Raw genomic sequence first — 23,112 nt, forward strand, 5'->3', positions numbered from 1 at the left:
ACTCTCCCCCTCTCTCATGGTTCCACCCCACCTTTGGCACCACGGCCAGCATGGGTCAGGGGTTGACGGGTCCTCCTAGACCAAAGAGACGGCCACCGCTCAACTCCCATCCACAGCCTTCATCCCAACAGGCAGAGATGACAATAGGAAGCCTCTCCTGGCCTCTGGGATTGGAGTTAGTGTTGGTGTGTAAGGACCGAGTGTGTGCCATGAGCCAGCCTTCCCTGTGTTGTGTTTGTGAGTCAGCACAAGTGGCGTGTGCTGTGTCTGATGGTACATGCTTGTTTCTGTGTGCATTTTCTCACGCGTGTCACGTGGCTGTGTGTGTGCGTGTGCGTGTGCGTGTGTGTGTGTGTGTCTGTGTGAGCGCCTTCTCGGGTCGTTACACCAATCTGACCGTGGTAAAGTACCAAGCAAGGCAATTTACATGCCAGGCACAGGTTGCCCTATTACCTGACTAGAGAGAGTTAGTTTTTATGGGAGCAACTTAACTGCTTTTTAAAGGTATTTAAAACACCTAAACTCTTAGCTTTTCCAAACTAAAATTTAGGGCAGTGAGAAGCCCCAGGCTGGGGGACTACGAAACGGCTGCTACTTCCAGGCTTGTCTCCAGCATGAGGGAGACGGGAGGCGGACAGTGGTGGAGTTGTCGGCAGGTACAACCTGAAGTTGAGGTATCAGTGAACCGGGCAGAGAAGATGGAAGGGCGTACGAGGGACCAGGGAGAGAGCCGAGGGTTAAGAGGGTAGCATGAATGGGGTTGGAACCCCAGCTCTGCCACTGAGCCATCTGGGCAGGAGGCATCACTCCCAGAGTGAGTGAATCATAGCTCTGTGGTAGGCTGCCTGGGAGAGCACAGGAGACAGCACACATCCACTGCTCGGGACAGAGGCTGGTCCACGGGAGGCCCTTGATGAGAGGGTGTTGGAGAAATAAATGGATGGGCTGAGGTCTCAAAAGCAGGTACTGCCTTGGTTCTGAGACTTGGCGCCTGCCCTTCTCAATCCCCAGGTATGAGAGATGCCCTGACCCGTTCCTGTGCTCTGGGCAACTAGCCTGGTACCCCAGCCCCACCATGGTAGCCACAGTCTAAGCACAGACAGCTGTGTGAAGCATTTTGCACATGCTGTACGTTCGAGGTCCTCACGACAGTTCCAGGAGACATCTCTCTGAGCCCTGCTTTCCTCATCTATGAAGTAGGTTGAGCTAGCAAACCTGCCTATGTGATGTGTAAACAGCTCTTAGAGCACAAGTGGCCTGTGGTAGGCACTAAATCACTGTTACCTATTAATATCATTCCCATTTCACAGATAATAACATTTAGGCATGGAGAGAGCAAGCAACTTGCCAAGGGTGCATGGGTAGTAGGCGGCAGCCCCAGGATTTGATCGTGGGCCTCTGGCTCCAAAGCCTGTATCCTCCCTCCAAATAGCGCCTGCCTTGCTCTTCTTGCCAGGAACTGGCCCAGAGACCAGAACCCTGCATTTTTACTCCTCCCAATGGGCTGAGCCTTCTCCCTGCGGTGCTGGCAGTCAGACCCCTGATACTGCCCATCAGCCTGCCTGCTTACCTAGATTCCCGAGTCGCCTATGTAACCTGGTCCCCCACATGCTTCTCCTCCTGCCTATGGACCTCGTCATCCTTCCTGGAGGAATCCCTGCCTGGCATATTCCTATCATGGAGACAAAAAGTCAGAAACAGTGGAGATGATTATTTCTTCTTTGTTGTCCCCCAAACTGCTGTGGCCTGGGAAGGCAAGGGTGACAACCTAAGGTCAAGGGCAACAAAAATCCAGGCATCTGACCGTCCCTCCAATTCAGTGGTTACTCAAGACGTGACTGCTATGTATCATTTGTATGCACTGGTTTTTCTGTCTTGTTTGTTTGTTTCATTCGTTTTTGCTTCCATTTGTTAATTCTTTGGCTTCAGTTGTGCTGGTTCTTCCAACTTGCTGAGGAGGAATTTTGCTGTTGTGGGGAAGATGACCAGACGCCATCCTCCGAGTTTTCTCCTGGCTTTGTCCTATTGTCTGATTACCAAGAACCATCCTCTTAGGTCTTTTCCCAGAAATGCAGATGGTGTGTACCATTTGTTTCAAGTTTCAGAACTTTTGACTTTTCTTCATGACTCGATGGTCTGCTGTTCTGTTCGCACTGAGGCGCAGGGGGTGCAGGCCATGTCCCTGCTCCGAGTCACAGCGTCCCAGCTCTCAGGCCCCCCTGACTGGGGATGCACACCTATGCATGGCACATACACACGGTGCACATACACATATCCACACATGGTGTATATTCAGCCAGTGAATGTTTATTGGATGATCATTCAGGCCAGGCACTGTTCTAGGTGCCGGGATGTGCTGGCCAAAAAGACAGACAAAGACACGGCTCCCATGGATATTATATACACGTGCTCACATATATACACGTGCACATGCATATACACACCACACAGACACAGATGCACACACACAAACCACTCACACATATACCATCCCCCCCCCCGCCACCACACCACCACAGCACCCTTCTCTGTATATCCTTTCCTTGGGATAAAGCTTCTGGATACCTTGACCATGGTCTGATCTTGTTTGAGTGGATGTCACTGCCCCTGGGCGAAGTGTCCCCTGCCATGTAGACCTTGGAGGTTCTCAACTCGTGGGTCTCTGTGTCACCCCCTCACTTGCTCCACTTACCCCCTTACAGAATGACTGGGTACCCACTCCACCCAACCACTCCCCTCCTAGCTGTGTACCTGGGATCCCTCTCATGTGTGCGCAAGGAGTTATGAACTCAGACGCTCGTTCAGCTTTGTTTGCAATAGCAACAACTGGAGAAAACCAAAACGTCCATCTATATGGCAGAGAAAGGACTGACTCAGAGCTGCATGGATCAACATGAATTAACTTCAAACATGTAACATTTGTAAAGAAAAGCAAGTTGTAGAAGGGTGCAATTAATAATATCATTTGTATAAGATTGAAAAACATATAAGCCAATGCGATGTATTGTTCATGTATACATGTATCGTGGTAAGAGGACACAAACCCGTACAGGAATGGGCATGACAGACAGACACCAGATCGGGCGTGTGGGGCACTGGGCCCAGGGACAGGGGTCGGGGCTGGGCAGAGTTTAATAAGGGCTTCAATTGAAACGATAATGTTTATTTCATAAAGCGGTTACTGGATACGTGATGTTCATTGCGTTATTCATTATATATTTTATGTCTAAAATATTTTAAATGATATAATATCAAAAGAGAAACCTAAGATGTCTGTTCATCCAGAATTCCTCTGGGGCCAGAGTTAGAGTTATATTAGAGCCTTTATTTCTTCATCTGATTTGCCTTCAAGTTGCATGTAAGGTTTTTTCATATAAGAATCTTCCATTTAAAGAAAATGACTGGAGTTTCTTGTGAAAAATGGCAGTGATTGTCTGCAAGGCGGCTGGATGTTTTTACTCCCATTTGGTTTTTCGTTTGCTTTATGTTGCTAATCCGGCGCTGATGGCTCCAACAGCCCCCGTTTTCTTGTCCTGTTGAAGTGTGTGGGATGCATGGAGTGGGGAAGAGTGATGTGGGAGAAAACTTTCCTTGTGGTTTCTCGGCTGCGGAGGAGGGTGGGGTCAGCCCTCTTTGAAACTGAAGCTACAAAGGTCTTTTCCAAGTCTGAGAGCCTCGCTCCATCATATAGAGTTGCAAAAGCCTGCAACGTGATCCAGGCCCCAGCTGGCACCACTATTCGAGCCCCCCTTTCCCATGTCCCTCCCTCATTAAAGCTCACCAGTTCAGTGTCCTGTTCCATCAGCGTCCTGCTGGTTGCCAAGTAACCCGGTAAACTGCTCCTAGACCTTATGATGATACCTTTCCAAAGACCCAATGTGGTCTCAAAGGGAGTATAGCAGCCAGGCCCATGGGTCTCACCTCCCCTCCTCTGCCAGGGTGACCCCACCACCCCAGTTAGGGATTACATTTACTTGTCAACTGGGGGTGCCTGGACAGCGTGGGTGAGAGCAGGGGCTGGTGGAGGAGAAGCACATCAAATGGGGTCCCAATCAGAACGAAGTCCATTCTGCTCTGCCCAGTAGCTCATCCACACCATCTCGTCCCACTGCCAACAGCAGTAATCTATCTTCAGCAGCCGCTTGCGTTTGTGTTATCAGCGAGAATCACATCTGGCAAAATGGCAGGAAAAGTGCTTGCACGGGACTTTTCAGCAAAACTCAATTAAAGTGGGGAATTGGACTTGAAAATGAGCCACTTTGCTCACTCCTCAACTCAGAACGTTTCCTCCCTTCCCACACACACGGGGCCCTTCCACAGGGTAGTCCAGACCTGGGATGCCGACAGATGTCAGGGAGAGGCGCCCCGGCACTGGTCACCAAGAGCTGGCATCTCCGCCAAATCCCACCCACTCCTGTGAGGGAGGAACTATGAGTTCCATCTTCCAAATGGGGAAACTGAGGCATATACCAGTTAAGCACATTTCCCAAGGCAGCACAGCTGGTCAAGGGCAGAGCTGAAATAAAAAGTCTAGTGCCTCTGGCTCCCAAACACAGCCTACTACTCCATGCTGCCTTGAGGAATGTCCACCCTGATCCTCTAGGATGTCACTCCACGGAAACCTAAGCTTCCTCCTCTGATCCAAGAAAGGCAGCTGCAGACTCAGCTCCACTGCAGGGTCTGCCTCCCAAAAGCACAGAGGGGTTTCCCTGGATGGCTAGTGCCACCCAGAGCCCCTAGTGCCAGCCTGGATGCCTCGGTGGTGGACACAGCCACTCGCCTGCCTTTGAGCTGCCTCAGGTGACCTCTGCCTGCCCCCTGGGGGGATTTGCAGTTCTTCTGGAGATCACCTTATCCAGAGTCTCAGTGGTGTCAGAGTACTAGCGGTAGCTGCGATTTCTCTAACCCCTTTTCCAAGCACCTTTCATTCTCACAACAAATCTAGGTGATACCACTGTCCTCTTAAGTATGCTGAAGCTCAGAGTAGTGAAGTGAAGTATCCATGGTCACACAGCTAATACGGATCAGGAATTGAAAACCCACATCTGTCAGTCTTGGAAGGCCTGAACAGTGCTGCCTTCTATTCCTACTGTCAGGCTTTTGGGGGGCTGCCCCCTTCCCAGAAAGACGGCTCATATTCAATGCATCCTTTTCAAGGTAGTCTCCCAGGTATAAAGTTCCATTCCTTCCACATACCTCAACACCACATACTCCAGGGCACTGCAGGGGAGGTTTCTTAAAGTCCCATCTGTTATTATCTCCATTTGGAACTAAAGAAAATAAAACAAGTGTCAATCAGTGTATGGGGGAGTTTTCTATAGGATATTATTGGAATTTCATCTCCCTGGAAAAAAATCACATGATGGTATTTAGGGTTAGATAGTGAATATATTTTGATTTGAAATATGCAGTGAGTCACAGTTAATTGTGTGTTGGCCATTAAGACCTGGCCCAAAGAATGCTTTCATTTCTCAGGTGTTACCAATGTGGCCTTTCTGAGCGTGGGAATGTGGTTGCTTCAGTGCTGATTGGAATCCCTGCCTCATTGGGCCTTAGGAAGAAATAAGGCAGTGAGAATTGTTTTTGGTAAATCTCTTAGGCAGCAAGTAACCAAATATCTGGCCAAGGGTTTCAGTTGTAGGGGTCTATTCAGTCACATTAACAGAGGTCCACAGGAGATAATTCCAGGTTTAGGGCAGTGCAGAGATGTCATCAAAGCCCAGACTTTTTCTGTCTGTCCACTCTGCCAGGGGGCCAGGCTGTCCCTTAAGTTTGCAAGATGACTGCCCGGCTCCTAAGCAGCTGAGGGGGAGGAGCATTCCTCCTTGGGGGAAAATTTTTCCCAGGGCCCTCCCCCCTGCCCAGGCTTCCTTGTCATCTCATTGGCCAGAGCAGGGTTACGTGCCCAGTCCTAGACCAATCACTGGCAAGAGGAAATGGGATTATCAGGACTGATTTAGACCAAACAGGGTTTGGCTTCATCCCCTGGGGCTTGGCACAGTCCCTTCCAAAATAGATGATGTGTCAGAAGGGAGAAGAAGGCAGCAGCTGCCGTGTTGCCACAAGGTATGCCTCGAGAGGTCAGCATCCACTTCTGAAGTAGCCAGGAAAGAGCTGGTCTTAAATGATAGACGGGACCTGGGGGTGGGGCTGGGGAGCAGAGGCGGGGGTGGAAGAGGGTCTGGTCACAGCAGGGTCTGATGTCTTTGACAGGTAGAGCCACCCTGTGAGGTAGGAACCAGTTTATACAAGAAACTGAAGCCTGACTAAATTAAGTCCCTGGGTCAAGGGCTGGACTTGGAATCAGGTGGAAATCAAATTCAAGTCTTCTGAGTCCAGTAATAACTATAAAAATAATAAGTCACACTTATGTACTATTCATTATATGCCCGACACTGTTCTATTATCTCATTAAATTCTCACAGCAGACCTAGGAGGTAGGTTGCTATTGTTAGCCCCATTTTACAGTCGAGGAAACTGAGGCACAGAGAGGTTAAGTGGGCTGCCCAGGGTTGCACAGCTTGTTGGTTCTCGAGCCAGGATTCAAACCCAAGGCATCTCATGTCAGAGATCAGGTGCTTAAACACCATGCTCCCCTCCAAGCCTGGAATACCTGTTGCTCCAAGTCATGGGGGATCCAATTCTCTATCATCAGCCACTTAATCACTAGTACCAGGAACAAACGTACCTCTCCCCCTAGGTCGCTGTGTGTTGTTAGTTATTAACTGTCAGTTCATGTGCCAGACCTCTCAGTCCACTCCCATTCCGATCTTTGATGAGTGATGTATTCTCCTACAAAACGCATAGCCAGGGATATGATCAATCTGACCCGGATGTCAGTATGTCACGCTACTGAGAAACCCTTTCCTGAAGTCTCAGCCTCGCCCCATCTCAGACTGAGGTGCGTCAGGGGGCCACCGTCATTATTGTCAGAAATGCTTAGGAAATCCCCGACACCTTTGGTATGGCCCAGGGGAGCCCCACAGCCCCACGCTTGACCTCAGCCAGGGGGGCGTCCAGAGAGCTTCATCCCCATCCCAGTGGCTTGACCAGTGGTCTCTGCTTACCCAGCCCCGGGAATGGGTGTGTTGAGGCTTTGCCCAGTCTGCCTGCAGGGCAAGGGTCTGCCCCTCCACCTGAGGGTCCAGGGGGTGACAGAGACACTGAGGGGGTTTGGTCATGCAGGGTCTGAAGTCTGTGACATGTTATTGTTACTCTGTTCGGATGACGCGCTGAGGTCCAACCCTATTCCTCAAGATAGGAGAGGTAGGGACCCTGCAGAGGATTTCCAGGGACGGGAGGTGGCAGGAGACCAGCTGACACCTCCCTTCGGCCTTGGCCCAGACCCTGGACCCCCTCTCACCCCTCCCAGCAAGCCCCACCTGCCTTCCCTTGCTCTGGAGCACACAGCCCTCAGGTCTGGGGATGTACACAGCATAGGAGATCCGAGCCAGCCTCCAGTCTTCAAGGTCAGCCTGAAAGGCGAGTTGAGTGATCAGGGGAGGATGAAGGGGGTCTCTCCCAGCCCCCCAGCCCCTCCAATTTCTCCCTGAGCAGCTCAGTTTGGGCTGGTTCCTTCCCTCTCTGGCCTTACAGCTTGTTGAGAAGAATGAGCTGCTTGAAGAACACTTTACAAGTCCCTAAATCATCACAATATGGAGCACACAAGGTGGGAGTCTCGCCCTTCGACTGGGTGGAGGGAGCTGGGCGCTGGCTGGGTTCTTGTCCCAGGGCGCATTGTCCTGGCGTCGTTTCCTCCAAGGAGCTGCTTCTAGCTCGGCCTTGGTAGTGCCAGCATCTCTTCCCACCCCTGGGTAATTTTTCTCCCGGAGGGGTGGAAGCAAGCAAACCGCAGAGCTGTTGCTGCCCAGTGAGAGCCAGAGGTCCAGGCAGAGTGAGGAAGCAGCCGCTTTAGAGGAGTTTTTCTGCAGATTCAAAGATGGATGCCCAGGAATCAATCCCTTCCGAAGATGAATCCCGGCGAGATGCACAAAGAAAACCCCTTTGGTCTGAACAGGCAGAAAATGTTCCTGACAGGGGATTTGTTGTGATTGGTGAGAGAGAGGGAGGAGGGGAGGGGGAGAGAGAGAGAGAGAGAGAGAGGGGCGAGGGGGGGGAGGAATCATGTTGCATTGATCGTGGCCAGCCAGATAAAGTTTGGATTTATCTTTTCCTTTAGAATTGGCAATGCTTGCCTATATCCGTTCAGGTAATTAAGAGGTAACCTGGGGGAATTCATAGCATGGTCTGCACATCCCTGATGTACCACAAGATCGGGCTTTTTCTAATTATAATCTCAGAGAATCTTGGAACTTGGTTCATCAGAGTCGGGCAGAAACCCTAGATGTTCTGTAGTTCTGCCCTTTCCATTGTATAGATGGAAAGACAGAGGCAGGGAGGGGCCTGATCAAGAGCAAGGGCACACAGGTAGATGCAGCCCGCCAGGTGCCTTCTGCTTCTACCTGCACAGGGGACCAGATGGAAGTGCCCACGTCCCCAGGGCTGGGGGGTCCCCATGGCCAGGCTTTCCAAGTCAGCATCCCCCTCTCTGGTTCTGCCTCTCATTGACCAGTGCTACAGGTTTTTTTAATCTCTAGTCTCTACCAGACTTTGTAGGAATGTCTGGAGAGTGGACCCAGAGATAGAAGAAAAACATCCATCTCTGATGTTTATACCAACTGTCTCCTCTTTGGTGCTTCTGGAAATGCACCATCAGACATAGGGCAGGGTGGAGGTTCCACGTTGAGGCCAGCTTGTGAGGTGGGTCATCCAGAGACCCAGGAAGGTAGAGTGACCATTTCTTTTATTTTTTTAAAATTTATTTTATTTATTTATGGCTGTGTTGGGTCTTCGTTTCTGTGCGTGGTCTTTCTCCAGTTGTGGCAAGCGGGGGCCACTCTTCATCGCGGTGCGCGGGCCTCTCACTATCGCGGCCTCTCTTGTTGCGGAGCACAGGCTCCAGACGCGCAGGCTCAGTAGTTGAGGCTCACGGGCCCAGTTGCTCCACGGCATGTGGGATCCTCCCAGACCAGGGCTCGAACCCGTGTCCCGTGCATTGGCAGGCAGACTCTCAACCACCGCGCCACCAGGGAAGCCCTAGAGTGACCATTTCTGAAAACTCATTCCAGGAAGCAAATGGCCCCTACAGCAGTTCTCATCGGGGGGCAACTGTGGTAATATCTGGAGACATTTTTGGTTCAGGGGTTCTACTGGCATCTAGTGGGTAGGGAACAAGTGATGACGCTAAACATTCTATGATGCAGGATCAGCCCCACAACAAAAAAATCATCCTGCCCAAAATGTCAACAGCGCTGAGGTTGAGAAACCCTCCCCTAGAGAGAGTGACCTTGTTCACCTTCCATCTACACAGCTCACACTTAAGTGTGGAACTGTTCATTGTTTTGCCTGTGTAGGCACAGGTCTCACCAGGTCAGAGGGTGGAGTCACTGGGGGTGAGGTGGGAGACATCTGGAAGAGCTGGGTCCTGCAGCTGATCGTGGAGACAGATCCTGTCCCTCTGGCTGTGCCCCCCTCCCTCTCTGCTCATCTGACAGGATGACTTTTCTAAAGAGAGGACTCATTTTTCAAGGGCACTGCATGTACTGATGTGTCCGCTGGAACCACAAACTCGCTCTCCAAGGTCATTTGTAGGAGTCATGTTCATGACTTTGTGGCTCTCAATAGGGACTTTCCCTTTCTACCTGAGCTTGGGAAGGAGGAAAGAAGACAACCTGGACTTGCTGTCCTCTTACCTCTTTCCTTTCCATCCTTACTTTCAGTCTTACCCTTTTTCTTCCTCTTTATCCATCTTCTGTTCCAACTCCTTCTGGCCTAGGCCCTCGCCAAGTGGCCTCTTGATTTTCTTGATGCCTCTCTCCTGCCCCAACCTGGGTGTTGTACAGATCAAAACAAAGACTTCATCCTTTCTCCTTGGAGCCTAGACCCCACATAGACAATTACCACCAGCCTCACTCCCAGCACTTTGGTGTATTGTGTCAACTTGTTGAGATCCTACTGACATTGACTAATGGCCCAGGGTCCCCAGAGCATACCCCCAGGGTGGCTACACGGTGCTGACACTTCCCTGGGCCACTCCACCTGCTGACAAAGAAATGGACTCAAGGAGCTGCTTAAGGAGTCTGGTAGAACAGCAGCTATAAATGTGAGATATGTGGATCAATGCTTATACTGTTTACTGGCGTGTGTTAGTCAGGCAGTGAGAACATGAGCATTTGTCATATGGAGTGGCAAGGGGCCGAGTGGAGGGGAATATTTTCCCTCCATCTTTGTGAATTACAAAGCCCTCTTCCCCCAAAGGTAAGCTTGGGTGGAGAAGCTGGAAGAATTGGGGTTCACGCAGCTGTCGGCCCAGACACTCATTCTTGCTCGTGTTTTATTCTGGTCAGGGTTATGATTCCAGAGAGGAAGTAAAAAGCGCCAAGAGAAGGAAGTGGGAAGAGGGTACTTCCGGGAGTCTTTTCATGCAATCCAGGCAATAATGAGTCTCTTCCAACCCAATAGTGGATATTCAGGTGAGAGAACCCAGGGACAGAATCAGGAGGAACCCCCTGTCCCTTCCTCTCTCTGTCTCCTCCACCTTGTCCTTCCTTCCTCCCTGTGAGGTGCACCACCCTTTCCCCCTCACCTGTCTTCTCCCAAGTTCCACTTATGGAGCCTCAATTGTGTGTGTGTGTAAAAGCAAAGGGCTCCCTGGAAGATAAACAGTCTTTCTCCCCAAGACATGCCTGTGTGTGCAAACCACAGGGCTGTGAGGGGAATAATGACATTAAATTAAATAGAACACAAGGTAACTAAATTATAGCAGGTAGATGCCATATTGGCTGACAAAATACCTTCATGTTTAATTACCAAAACATTCCATCAAGTATCCTTGTTAGTCCTGAATTACAAATAAGGAAACTGAGGATCAGATAAGACAAACCACTTGCTTGAAGTTCCACCACTGGTGAGTGACGGAGGTTCTTCTGACTGCAAAGCAGAAGATCTTTTTGCCACACACAGAGTTGGCAAGAGCAGAGAACGAGGTTTGTCCGAACACTGGGACTAGAAAGCTACCATGAGTGAGGCAGGAATATAGCTCTGGGGTTCCCAAGGGCACAGACCAATAGCTCGAGAAGAGGGGGAGGGAGCAGGACAGTTAAAGAGGGTGGAGAAGCAGGGGTAGCTGGGGGGAGATGGGCATGAGGAGTACAGGGGCTTCAGGGACAAAGGTGTGCAGACCCAAGGGGGCTGCCAGGCAAGAGCATCTTGGAGGGAAAAGGGCCAGAGAGATGCCTTCGTCTGCTCCCTCCTTGGGCCTCTCTCCCTCTGTCTCTGCCTCCATTTCTGTCATCTGTCCCTCTGAGGGCTGGTCCTGAGCCCTTCCCACCCCTTATGCACACACTTTAGGAGGCTTACTAGGGAGCTGGGAAGCTCCCAAGAGGCATGAAAATACCTGGTCAAAGGCTCTGGCCCCAGAGCTCACTCTTTCTCCCATCACTTACTCCTGCTCCTCTGGACACCAGCCCAACTGTGGTGTGGCCACAGGGGACCTCATTTGCAAGGACCACAGAATTCTATGGGTCATCTGGTCAACCTTAGGACCCAGTAGAGGAAACAGACCCAGGGATTGTGCGTAGTTTGCCCAAGGACACCTACTGGTGAAGAGTTGGGGTGGCGTGCTGGCATACTGGTCTCCTGACCCAAGCAAGACTCTTCCCCCCATTGCAAATGCAGAGTCAGGAGGGCACTGGCACCACCAGGGACAGACCAGCAGGCCCATAGCCTGAGACACGGCCTGCTTCTTCCAGAGTCAGTCCCGGCCACTCAGTCTCTAGGGGTTTGCCTCCCCTCCCTGGTTTACTGTTTAGTGTTGTTAAAGCGCATCTCAGTTCAGTGCTTTTGCTACAGTAAATATCTAATAATCATTTCAGACTCTGTTACTTGCCTCACAGAATAGTGCCTGGAAATGGTGCTTATTTAGCTTTGTGCTGTGAGATAAAGACACAGAAGAGGTCTGTAAACGACTGTCACATCTCAAGTGTTGTTGGCTGTGGTCCAGAGAGGAGGGTGGCCCACTGACCAACACCTGCGACCGATCTTTATTCTAGATGTGGAGATATTGGTGTTTTTTTTTAACTTGTTTCAGCCAGCTTCTCCTTCACAAAAGCTGCTGAGATAATGAGAGAGTGTGTGTGTGTGTGTGTGAGAGAGAGAGACAGAGACAGAGACAGAGAGAGACAGAGAGAGAGAGAAGAGTTAAATACTTACAGATTAAAGCAAATCTTTGAGTGAGTATTAATATAAAAATGCATATGTCACAAATCACCTTGCTGGTGAGCCTGTAGGTGCATATACATACATGTGTTCAATCATGAGGGTGGGTCCATGTTTTTAATAGTCCCCAAAATGATTCCTACAAAGGAGAGCAGAGCTAGAATGATTGGTCATAATGATCACATCAGGTTTACTGTTTACAAATTGCTCTCATATCCATTATCTCTGTTGATCCTCACCACCTAGCTATTTTCATACCCATTTTACAAATGTGCATACTGGGTCGCAGAGAGCCCAGAGCGTGGACTGAAGTTCAAATACTGCTAAGTGACCAGCTTGAGTTCCTGACTCTATAAAGCATAGAGGCTAAAGACACCAGATTCAGAAACATTAACGGCGATGTCAGATCTGAATCCTGACTTCCGCACTTACTAGCTACGAGGTTTTAAGCAGGGAATTATCTTGCCAAATTCATGATTTTCTCATCTGCAAAATAGGGATTGTCTCCTTGCCTATCTCATGGGGAGATTGTAAAGGATAAATGGTTGATGTGAGAATGATACAGGTAATATGTGTGAACGTTCCACACTGTGCCTGGCCCATTGCAGGTACCTATAAATGTTTGTTTTTGTTATTATCAGTTGGTCCAGTTTCCATCACCCTGTTTGCTGTCCCAGCAATATGAGAGCCCCTCTCCTTTCTCTGGGTCAACCGTGGTGTCACTTGATCAACATCGCTACAACATTTTGCTCACAGGACCCCTTTACAGTGTTAAATATATATATATATTTAAAATAATTTCTAGTTTTGCCTTTATTCCTGGAGGATATTATTATCAGGGGTCCCAAGTGAACACATGAAGTCTTTTTTTTTTTTTTAATTTTTATTTATTTATTTATTTATTTATTTATGGCTGTGTTGGGTCTTCGTTTCTGTGCGAGGGCTTTCTCTAGCTGCGGCAAGTGGGGGCCACTCTTCATCGCGGTGCGCGGGCCTCTCATTATCGCGGCCTCTCTTGTGGCGGAGCACAGGCTCCAGACGCGCAGGCTCAGTAGTTGTGGCTCACGGGCCTAGTTGGTCCGCGGCATGTGGGATCTTCCCAGACCAGGGCTCGAACCCGTGTCTCCTGCATTGGGAGGCAGATTACCAACCACTGCGCCACCAAGGAAGCCCCAGTGTTAAATATTTTTGAGGGCTCCAAAGAGCTTCTATTTATGTAAGTTACATCTATTTTTATCTACTGAGAAAATTTTAAAATACTACTATAAAATAATGATAACACACCCATTACAATGAACAGAAATAATATTTTTAGGTAAAATAACTGTATTTGACCAAATAAATTTGCGAGAAGAGTGGCCTTCTTTTACATTTTTGGAAATCTCTTTAATGTCTGCCTTATTTGAAGACAGCTGGATTCTCATTTTCTGCATTCGATCTGTTGTGATATCACATATCAGGCAGCCTCTGGAAAACTCCACTGCACATTCATGAGAGAATAAAAGTGAAAAAGGCAGTTAACATCTTAGTCTTATTATAAAAATAATTATGACCTCATGGTCCCCCAGAGGTCACAGACCATGCTTTGAGAACCCCCATGTGAGATGAACTTTAAGCTCCCTCCCTGTCCAGGCAGGTGGTGATTCTCTACATCTCTGTGAGTATATCTGAGAAATTAAGATTGACTATGACAAAAGCAGCCAATTACTTCCTCAGATTTCTCCCTAGGGACATACGCTCATGGACCTAATATTGATAAACGAAGGTTTGGCTACTTCTAAGCGGAGCCATCAATAGTTACCAGCCTCTTCAATGGCATCCACCATTGGTCTTAGATTGAGACGCTGTTGATTGGTAGACACCATATGTTGTGTCATTGAGAAGGCACTTCAATGTAAGAAACAGAAAACCAAGATCAAAAATGAATTCAATCATCAGTGAATTTACTATCTCACATAACAAGAAGTCTCAAGGTTGAGAAGTTACAGAGTTGGTTGTTTCAGAGGCTCAACAGTAATCATCAATGGCCCAGGTTCTTTCCGTCTCTTTCCTCTATAGGCTGATTATATCAGCTTTGTCTCTCACATTCATAAGATGTCTGCAGCAATTTCCTCCGTCACATGCAGATACAACAACATCGTTACCAGAAAAATCATTGTTTCCTTTGCGTCTCTTTGTATTAGTGGGAAACATTTCTCCCAGACAACTTTCCTTTGACTATGATTGGCCAAAAGGAGGTCACATGCTGCATTAGTTTCCTAGGGCTGCTGTAACAAAGTACCACAAACTGGGTGGCTCAGAACGACAGAAATTTACTGTCTCATGGTCCTGGAGCTGAAAGTCAGAAGGTTTCAGCAGAACTATGCTCCCCCTGAAACCTGCAGGGGAAGGATCCTTCCTTGCTCTTCCAGCTTCTGGGAGCCCCAGTCCTTCCTTGGCTTGTGGAAGTATCACTCCAGTCTTCACATGGAGTTCTCCCTGGGTCGGTTTACGCTGTCTTCCCTCTGTGCTTGTCTGTGCCTGTGTCCAAATTTCCACCTTTTTGTAAGGACACCAGTCACATTGGACGAGGGCCCACCATAATGACCTCATCTGAACTTGATCATCTGCAAAGACCCTTTTTCAGGGTGCCACATCCACAGGTACTGGGTGTTAGGACTTTAAAACATATCTTTTGCAGGGGAGAGGGACACAATTCAACTCATAGCACCTGCCCTTTCTTGAGCCACTGGCAAGGGAAATGAAGTCATTGCTGTTGGCTGCCAGTGGTCCTCAACCAGGGTGTAACAGCTTCACTGGAGAGCATGTGGGGAAGAGTTTTTAGAAGTCCTGACATCTGGGGGTCCCTCTGAGCACACAGTCCCTTGGGTGGGGGAGAGAAATGCTACACATCCTATCATGCAAATGCCAATAGTGCCCCATTGAGAAACACTGGGGACTAATCCAGGGCATGGCACATGTGGCCTCTGAGAGGAGGGTAAACAGAGCCAAACCAGAGCTCTGGCAGAGACACAAAGAGGGGAATATATTCAGGATGGCCATTAGCAATGTCTGTTCACTGTTGCACTGATGTCATTGCACGTGTTATTCCAAGGGCCTCCGAACCAGAACCAGAGTGACAATTATCTTCCTCTCTTCCTCACGATGGCAGTGCTAAACAATGGCAGGAATGATTTCATTATTTGTTTGAAATACTGTTCTCCCCTTCCCCACTATGCCCATGCCCATCCGGCACCGTCAGTTTTAGTAATGTAGATGATTTCAGGGGAAGGAAAGTAGGAGAAAAGAAAAAGAAATCACTTACAGCTTCAAAACACAGCCACCACTACCTTTTTTTTTTTTTTTTTTTTTATTTTTCAGACGTTTTGCTATGTGTGTTTTGTTTACCCAATCAGGATACTGTGTATATTCAAAACCAGGCATACTGCTTTTAGGAGAGCAATGCCTATTGCTCTAATGATACAATTGAAGGGATGCAGAAAATTGTAAATAAAAGGTACTCAGATCTAATTCCCCAATAACAACCATCGTTATCACTCTGTTGGATCTGTCCAGTTTTATTTTTCCTCCCTGAGCATTCTAAAATGAAATATCTGAGGTTAAACTACTATATATACAGATTTTTTCACCCTGGTTAATCAGTAACATTTACAAGTTCTACACAAAGATAATATAAAGAGTGGCTCGGTGGCACATAAAATCTGCCACTAGATTTTCCTAATTTAAAAAGTATAATGATTCGGAACATTAGTGCTCTGGTTGCTAGAAGCAACGGGGCCTCTTCACCCAGGCAGAGTGGACTGGGTGAAAACACATCTCTTTTGCATCCTGTGATTCTGAGTGTGTTGTGGGGAAGACCCCAGGCCCAGGTGGAGTCAGGTGCTTCCTTCTCCAGGGTCTGCTCTGCTACTATAGGCCTTTCCAGTCCCCTCCTGTGAGGCCTCCAGGATGGAAGGGACAGAGCCAGGAGGGCCCTCAATGATGCCTGCCTCAGAGCCCATCTCACCTGTCTCCTTGCAGTGCCCACCTGGTTCGGCCCCTAGCAGGCAGTAGATGCCACTGATGGTGGGTAACTGACCTGGGAGGGCTCCTTCCCTGCACTGGACTGTTTCCTCCTCCATAGAATGGGGCGGGGCAGACGGCTGCTTTCCTTTCCAAGGTCCTCTGCAGCCTTATCAACCTAGCACACCTCTTTGCCTGCAACTGAAGGCGGAGTGACCCTCAGCACCGCCCCTGCTGCTGGCCCGGCTCTGCTCTGAGGACCCCTGACCACGCGCCTTCATGCCCCTCCAGAGCATGCGCAGAGCCAGGCTTTAGGGCCTCTAGACCTGCTGTGGGACCACCCCACTTGCCCATCCCTCAGGGAAAGAGAGGGCAGTGCTTAGTCCCAAGGAGGACATCCATGGCCCTGGGGCTCCTTGGATCACATCGTGGAGACAAGCCCTGGCCTTGCCACACCAGCTGGACATCCGCCTCCCTTGTCTTCCAGCCTCTGTCAACTGCTCCCCACCACCTGTTCCCTCCACGCTCCCTCCACACCGCTGTGCTTGTTCTTGCTGCCTGTGTCTCCCCACAGACCTGCTCACCCTCCATGCCCGGCCCCTCCTCCCCCCCGCCGGCCTGCACCCCCTCCATCCCTGTGTGAAGGGAAAGGTTAAGTGGAGGCATGCTCGCCTTGTCTGTCGTGATAGAGACGCAGCAACTTGCTCTCCTAATCAATCTGTCAGGCATGATTAGGCTGCAGTGAGACTCAGGCCACTCGCAGCCCAGCCTGCCCAACAGGCTGACAGCTTCCAGCACCGCCTGGACAGGCGCACACACACACAGACCCTCAAGCACACATGCACATGTGTGCACACACATGCACTTACACACGTGCACACACATTCACAGACATGCACACAGATGTGCACACACAGACGCACGCACACACATTCACATGCGTGCACACACACACTCATGCACACACAGTCTTCTGAGTCTGGGTCTGGGGCCTCCCTGGGTGACTGGAGCCCATCCCTTGGGGGACCACCTCCACCTCTGCTGCCAATCATTTCTTCATTCATTCCACAAGCATGTACAGAGTGGCTCCTATGTGACAGGTCCTGTTCCAGGAGCCGGGAAGTACCTGCCCTCAGGGAACCTGTGACAGTCACAGGTAAACAATAAACAAGGGAAGATTATATCATGAGCAAAGACGCCGATTGCCTGGAAGAAAGTAAAGGGAATGCTGTCAGGGGGGCCGGGCAGGTAGTAGGAAGAGCTTCTGAGCCCCCAGAGTCTGGGAGCTGCTTGCCACTGGGAGCAGACAGCCTGGGTTCAAGCCGCCTCTGCCGCTGATGGGGTGACCTTGGGCTTAATTGCCCTGTTCCTCAGTTTCCTCATCTGTAAAATGAGTTATAACCCCAGTTGCTCCTCATAAGGAGGTTATGAGGGGAGCCAAGTTAATGTATGTGAACCTCTCAGAGCAGGCCCTGGTGGAGGGGAAGTGCTCAGCGCGGCTTTCCCACCAGGATTGATCCGATTCGGGGGTTGTCCTTCCAAGGTGGTTGTTATCTGGAGGACATAGCATTAGCTTAAGGTGGCAGAGATGAACAGAATAGGTCCCTGAGGTTGGGGGACACAGGGCAGGTAGGTTGAGAAGCAGGGCATGAAGGAGCTCAGGCAGGTGGGACCCTGCAAGATGGAAGGCCTACAGAGGTAAGACCTGCAGCTAAAAACATGTCTTACCCACTTCTGATTTGGGACAGGCCAGGCCTCCAGGCAGAATTGAATTTCATCCTCCAGGAACATATCCTGTACTGAAACCTCTGAAAAAACCTTATGCGAAATAGCACAGATTGACCCATATAGTTTCTTGCGGGAGTCTGGGAGCATGGGGTCCAGGGCACATCCCCCTTATTGGCTCTGCCCTGAAGTGCCCCCCTCTTTCCTCCTCTCACCTCTCACTCCTCTTACTACCCGCCCTTCCTCTCTGCCTCGTCCAGCACAGAGATCCCTAAAGGTGGCAGAACCACTGCCAGTAAAGAGCCCTGGACCTGATCTGGGAATCCCCAACCTAAGGGTTTCTGCAACAGTTTCCCACATTTGGGACCACTGGTGGGAAGGGGAGACACAGCCCTGCCCTCAGGGAGCCCCAGTCTGAGGGAGAGAATTTAAACAAGCAAACAGACAAACACAGGACTAAGACACTGGAGAAGAGAATAAGGATTGCTGGATAAGAAGAACTTCCTACGGCTGAGACTGCAGAGTCCCTCCTTCAAGGATCTCACCCCTCCTAGAGGGAGTCATCAGTGCTAAGAGCAGCTGTCCAGGAAGGCGAACTCCGCACATCCTTCAACCTTCGTTTTCACGCTGAGCTTCATACTCTCCAAAAGCTTTTCATGCCCTTTATGTTGTTAGAGCTTAAAACCCCTCACTTTACAGTAGCTTTCCAAGCCCCATGAGCAGGGCAGGCTGGGAGTATCATTCTCATTATGAAAGGAGGGGAAACTGAAGTTTAGGAGTAACACAGATTCCCCAGTATCCTGAGCTGCTTGCTCAGAGCTGGAACTGGGATCCTGGATTTTGGCCAAAGGTCTTCTTCACTTATGCCAGAGTTCCCCTCTAGTGCCTGTTTTCTCCTCTTCAAAATGGAGATAATTGCAGTACCTACACATAGAGGCATTGCAATTTAAGAGGGGCCGAGCACATTATGAGTTCTTGATCTACTGCTACTACTCTACTATTACTACTAATAATTATCATTGTTATTACGTTTACTGGGGGTTCCCTCCAAAGCAGATCCCGAGACATGGATTTGTATGCAAGTAGTTTATTTGAGATGTGAGCCCTGGAAGCGTCAGCAGCGGGGTTGGGGAAGTGAGGTGGAGAGGGGGCCGGGAGCCACCACTGTGTATGTTAATGAGCAGCTCCCACTGTGGGGAAGTGAGTCTCCATCCCATTGGGGTCCTCCTGGCCACCGTGTAGAACAGCCTCACGGGAGTCCCCCCTGAGGGTGAGGACCCCAGGATACTCATCCTCCAGCTCCCGCACATCCCTGGACACCGCTGGGCCCATTCAGCCCCTGGCGGTTGGGGCCCTCCCTGTGCACGGAGAGGAGAAAGCTCTGAGCCAAGCCGTGGGTGCTTGAGTGGGTGCCCGTGGGCATGAGCTGGGACACTGGGTGGCGGGAGCGCTGACCACATCTGCCCCCCAGGGAAGTGTCCTCCTCCTTACTGGATACCGCCGTCCTCTGGACAGAATCCTATAAGAACTTCGGGCTGGGGGCTTCCCTGATGGCGCAGTGGTTGAGAGTCTGCCTGCCAATGCAGGGGACACGGGTTCGAGCCCTGGTCCGGGAAGATCCCACATGCCGTGGAACAACTAGGCCCGTGAGCCACAACTACCGAGCCTGCGCGTCTGGAGCCTGTGCTCCGCAACGGGAGAGGCCGCGATAGTGAGAGGCCCGCGCACCGCGATGAAGAGTGGCCCCCGCTTGCCACAACTAGAGAAAGCCCTAGCACAGAAATGAAGATCCAACATAGCAATCAGTCAATCAATCAATCAGTAAATCTTTAAAAAAGAAAAAAAGAACTTCGGGCTGAAGCTCTCAGAGGCAGGGATTCCATCTGTTTGGGCCACTGCTGTCTCTCTAGTGCCCAGCACCTCGCCCTGCACACAGGAGGTGCTCAAGCAACATCTCTTGGAACATGAAGGCCCCTGTAATAGCTTTTCATGGCACATTTTACTTCTCATCTATGCCTCTCAGTACACGGGCACAGCCCTCTAGGCCAGGCCCAGAAGCAAGCAGCCCTTGTTCCTAGCATGGCGCCAGAGCATTCCTGGAATCCAGAGTATAATAGAGCTCCACCTTGAGTAAGGAGTAGAAACCGGAAGCCACATCACTGCATGAGCACAGAGTCTGGAGTGGGGAGCGGGTGAGCCGTGGAGAGCCGTCCGGAGAAAGCTGATAGCTAAAGATTAAAAGTGTCAAAGCCACCTGGGGAAAAGGCAGGAGTTAATGTCTCATTGCCGCAGCAAATTGGCTGGCCTGTGGGATTTCCAAGGCCTCTAGCTTGAGAAAGCTTCTATGGAACCATGTGATACAAAGAAAGGAATTTTTAAGGGAAAAAAGGCCCACAGAGGAGGCTTTGTGAGCAACAAATGAGGAGGCCCCACCAGGGATTGTGCAGCTTTAGCTGTTATATGGAGTCTGTGAATGCAGCAGAAGGACCGCACAACATGAAGGGGGTGGGAGGTGAAGGCCAGAGGGGTTTCTGTGGCCTTTAGTCTAGCGGGAGATTGGCGGGGGAAAGAAGATGGAAGGAGGGGAGGGGAGCAACCACAGGAGCGGGGAGGCCCCCTTGGATGCCCTTTCTCTAGTTCTATTTCCTCCAGACTAGGCCAACTTTACAATAGTGGCGGACTCCCAGCAGGATATGAGTTTAAAATGTATCAGTCAGTCACTGCCACAGTGATACTGCGTACAAGCCACCCCAAAATTTCGTTGTCTGAAACAACACTTGTTTATTTTCACATTTATTTTCTTGCTTCTCAAAGTCTGTCACACCACTCCCATCAAGATATGGGGTCTATGTCCTCTCCCCTCAAATTTGAGCTGAACTCAGTGACTAGCCTATAATCAACTCTGAAATAGTCTTTCTCTAGACTTTCATTATGTAAATAATAAATATCATTTTAATTCGATACTCTGTTACCGACAGCTCAGAGCATCCTAATGGATGCAAAGGTACTTCAAATCACATCCAACACCAGAGAGAGATTTTCAGCTAGTGGCGGCATCTTTCCCTCGGGGCCCCATGTGCCTCCACAGGCCAAACTGTGGATCTAGTAGAAATCGTTCTTTTCTGTCACTACCAGTCCTTAAGTGGCTCCGCCCTCCCCGACTCCATTTCCATCTCCAACCAACTAGAATAGCCTCAGATCCTCTCTTACTTTGGCTTGCATGTCTGTCCCCACACTTAGGACCTGTAGTTCCACCAGCGTCCCCTGTCCCAAATCCTGCAGGGCTGTCCGATTCAGGGATTCAGGGAGGATCATGGATCTGCTCTCTAACCCTCAGGAAACCAACACACCAGTTGGCCCTGCTGTTCCGATCTCCCTCCACAGGCAGGCATATGCCTCAGCTCCTAAGGTTTAGAAGCCTCAATTTCGGTCAAATGGGTTTACATGCAAAATACACAGGGATCTGGGGAATTAATTACTCATCATAGTGTAGCTATGGGGACAGGGGTCTGGAGCAAGGAGGAGGAGAGGTCAAAGGCTCTGGACTCTTGGACTCTGCAGGGGATGCAGCCAGGGGATCCCTAGTGCTGGAGGAGAGGAGGTGACCCAAACAAGTGTCACCTGTTTACCTGTGGTGCCAATGGATCTTCTATCCTTCTCTGTGTATTTATATCTTGTAGGCATGGAACACTGTCACTCTCTCTCTGCTTCTAGGTGCCTGTCTCTCTCTGTCTTCACCTCTGTGTGTACCTGTCTGTCTGTCCATCTTTCTCTCAGGGGTTGTCACTGTGTGTGGCTCTCTCTGTGCCTTGTCCTTCTTAGTCTTTTTTTTCCACGTGCATAGGATGCTCAGTGAACATGAGCCAGATATGTGCTGATGTTCTGGGAGGACGTGTTGGTCTTTACCAGGTCTTCATAAAGTCCTCCTTCAGTTTTTAAACTCAAACATTTTAGGTCCAGGGGTGATAAACAACTGCAAACGGCCTTTGAAGCAGATGGAATTTTTTTCTCACAGCCTGTAAGTACTTCTGCTCTACTGGCCATTGCAAAACACAGATCCCCTTTCTTTCAGAGTAACGTGTTTTCCAGTTGTGGCAGAGGTTGAAATTGTGCGATGTCATCTTCCTTAACTTCGACAAACTATACGTTTGCTTGTGGGCTGCGTGAGGACTTTGGAAAACTATGCATTGCCTGGTCACTAAAGGGAAGACCCTACCTCCGCTTCCCAGCCCTTCCCAGCCCCCCCAGGGGCCAGGCCTGGGGTCGGGTGCTGAGGTGTCTGGCTCCCACCTACGCTTCCTGGGAGAAGGTAAATGAGGAAGGGCTCACGTCCTCAGACAGCCGCCCCATCGCCTGATTGGCAGTCATCCCCCACATCCATTTGCCTCCACTTTCCCATCTGGGAGCCCAGCTGTCATGTTCTTAAACATTCCGATGACTAATGTGGGAAGAGAATTCTCAGTGAACTCAGAGGGGGGCAGGAAACTTTTGAGCTTGGCCCCCTCCCCGTTCCCTGCTAGGGGGATGACATTTTCTCAAGGCAGAAGAGCTTGCCAACATCTGCATCCTGGCTTTCCTCGGCTCCGTTTCTGCTTGCTTAATCGAGCTGGAATATTTCAGCTGAACCTGTGGGGTTCCAGGCTCTGTACCTGGGGACAGTCCCTGACACCTGGAAGTGAGTGGGAAGTGACGAAAGCACACTTCTCCCTGGCTGGCAGAGCAAATCTAGATTTGAAGGTCTTTGGGATTTGGCTTGGGGTGCTAAAGAGTTAGGAATATCAAAGGTTGAGAAAGCTCCCTGAACAAAGGGGAAAGTGGGCAACTCCTCTCTTGCTTTCCTTCCCTCCCCCCTTTTCTCATGTGGGAAGGTTGGAAAGGGGACAGGTGGGGAAGTTGGGCTTATAAAATCGGTGGAAGCTCCCTTCTCTCAGTTGAGCTTAAGTGGAGACACTGTTTGGCCTCCGTGTAGCACAGAGTCCTCCAGGGTCAGGGGATCCACTCTGGTTCCATCAGCCAAAATGGTTCTGCCTTGATATACATTATATTCAGGACTCCCAGACGTGGGGAGGGGGCAGGGGACAAGCCAAAGGAGCCTGGTCTCTGTAGCTA

Source organism: Balaenoptera physalus (assembly GCF_965194825.1).
Source record: "Balaenoptera physalus genome assembly, chromosome: 11".
NCBI lineage: Eukaryota > Metazoa > Chordata > Mammalia > Artiodactyla > Balaenopteridae > Balaenoptera > Balaenoptera physalus.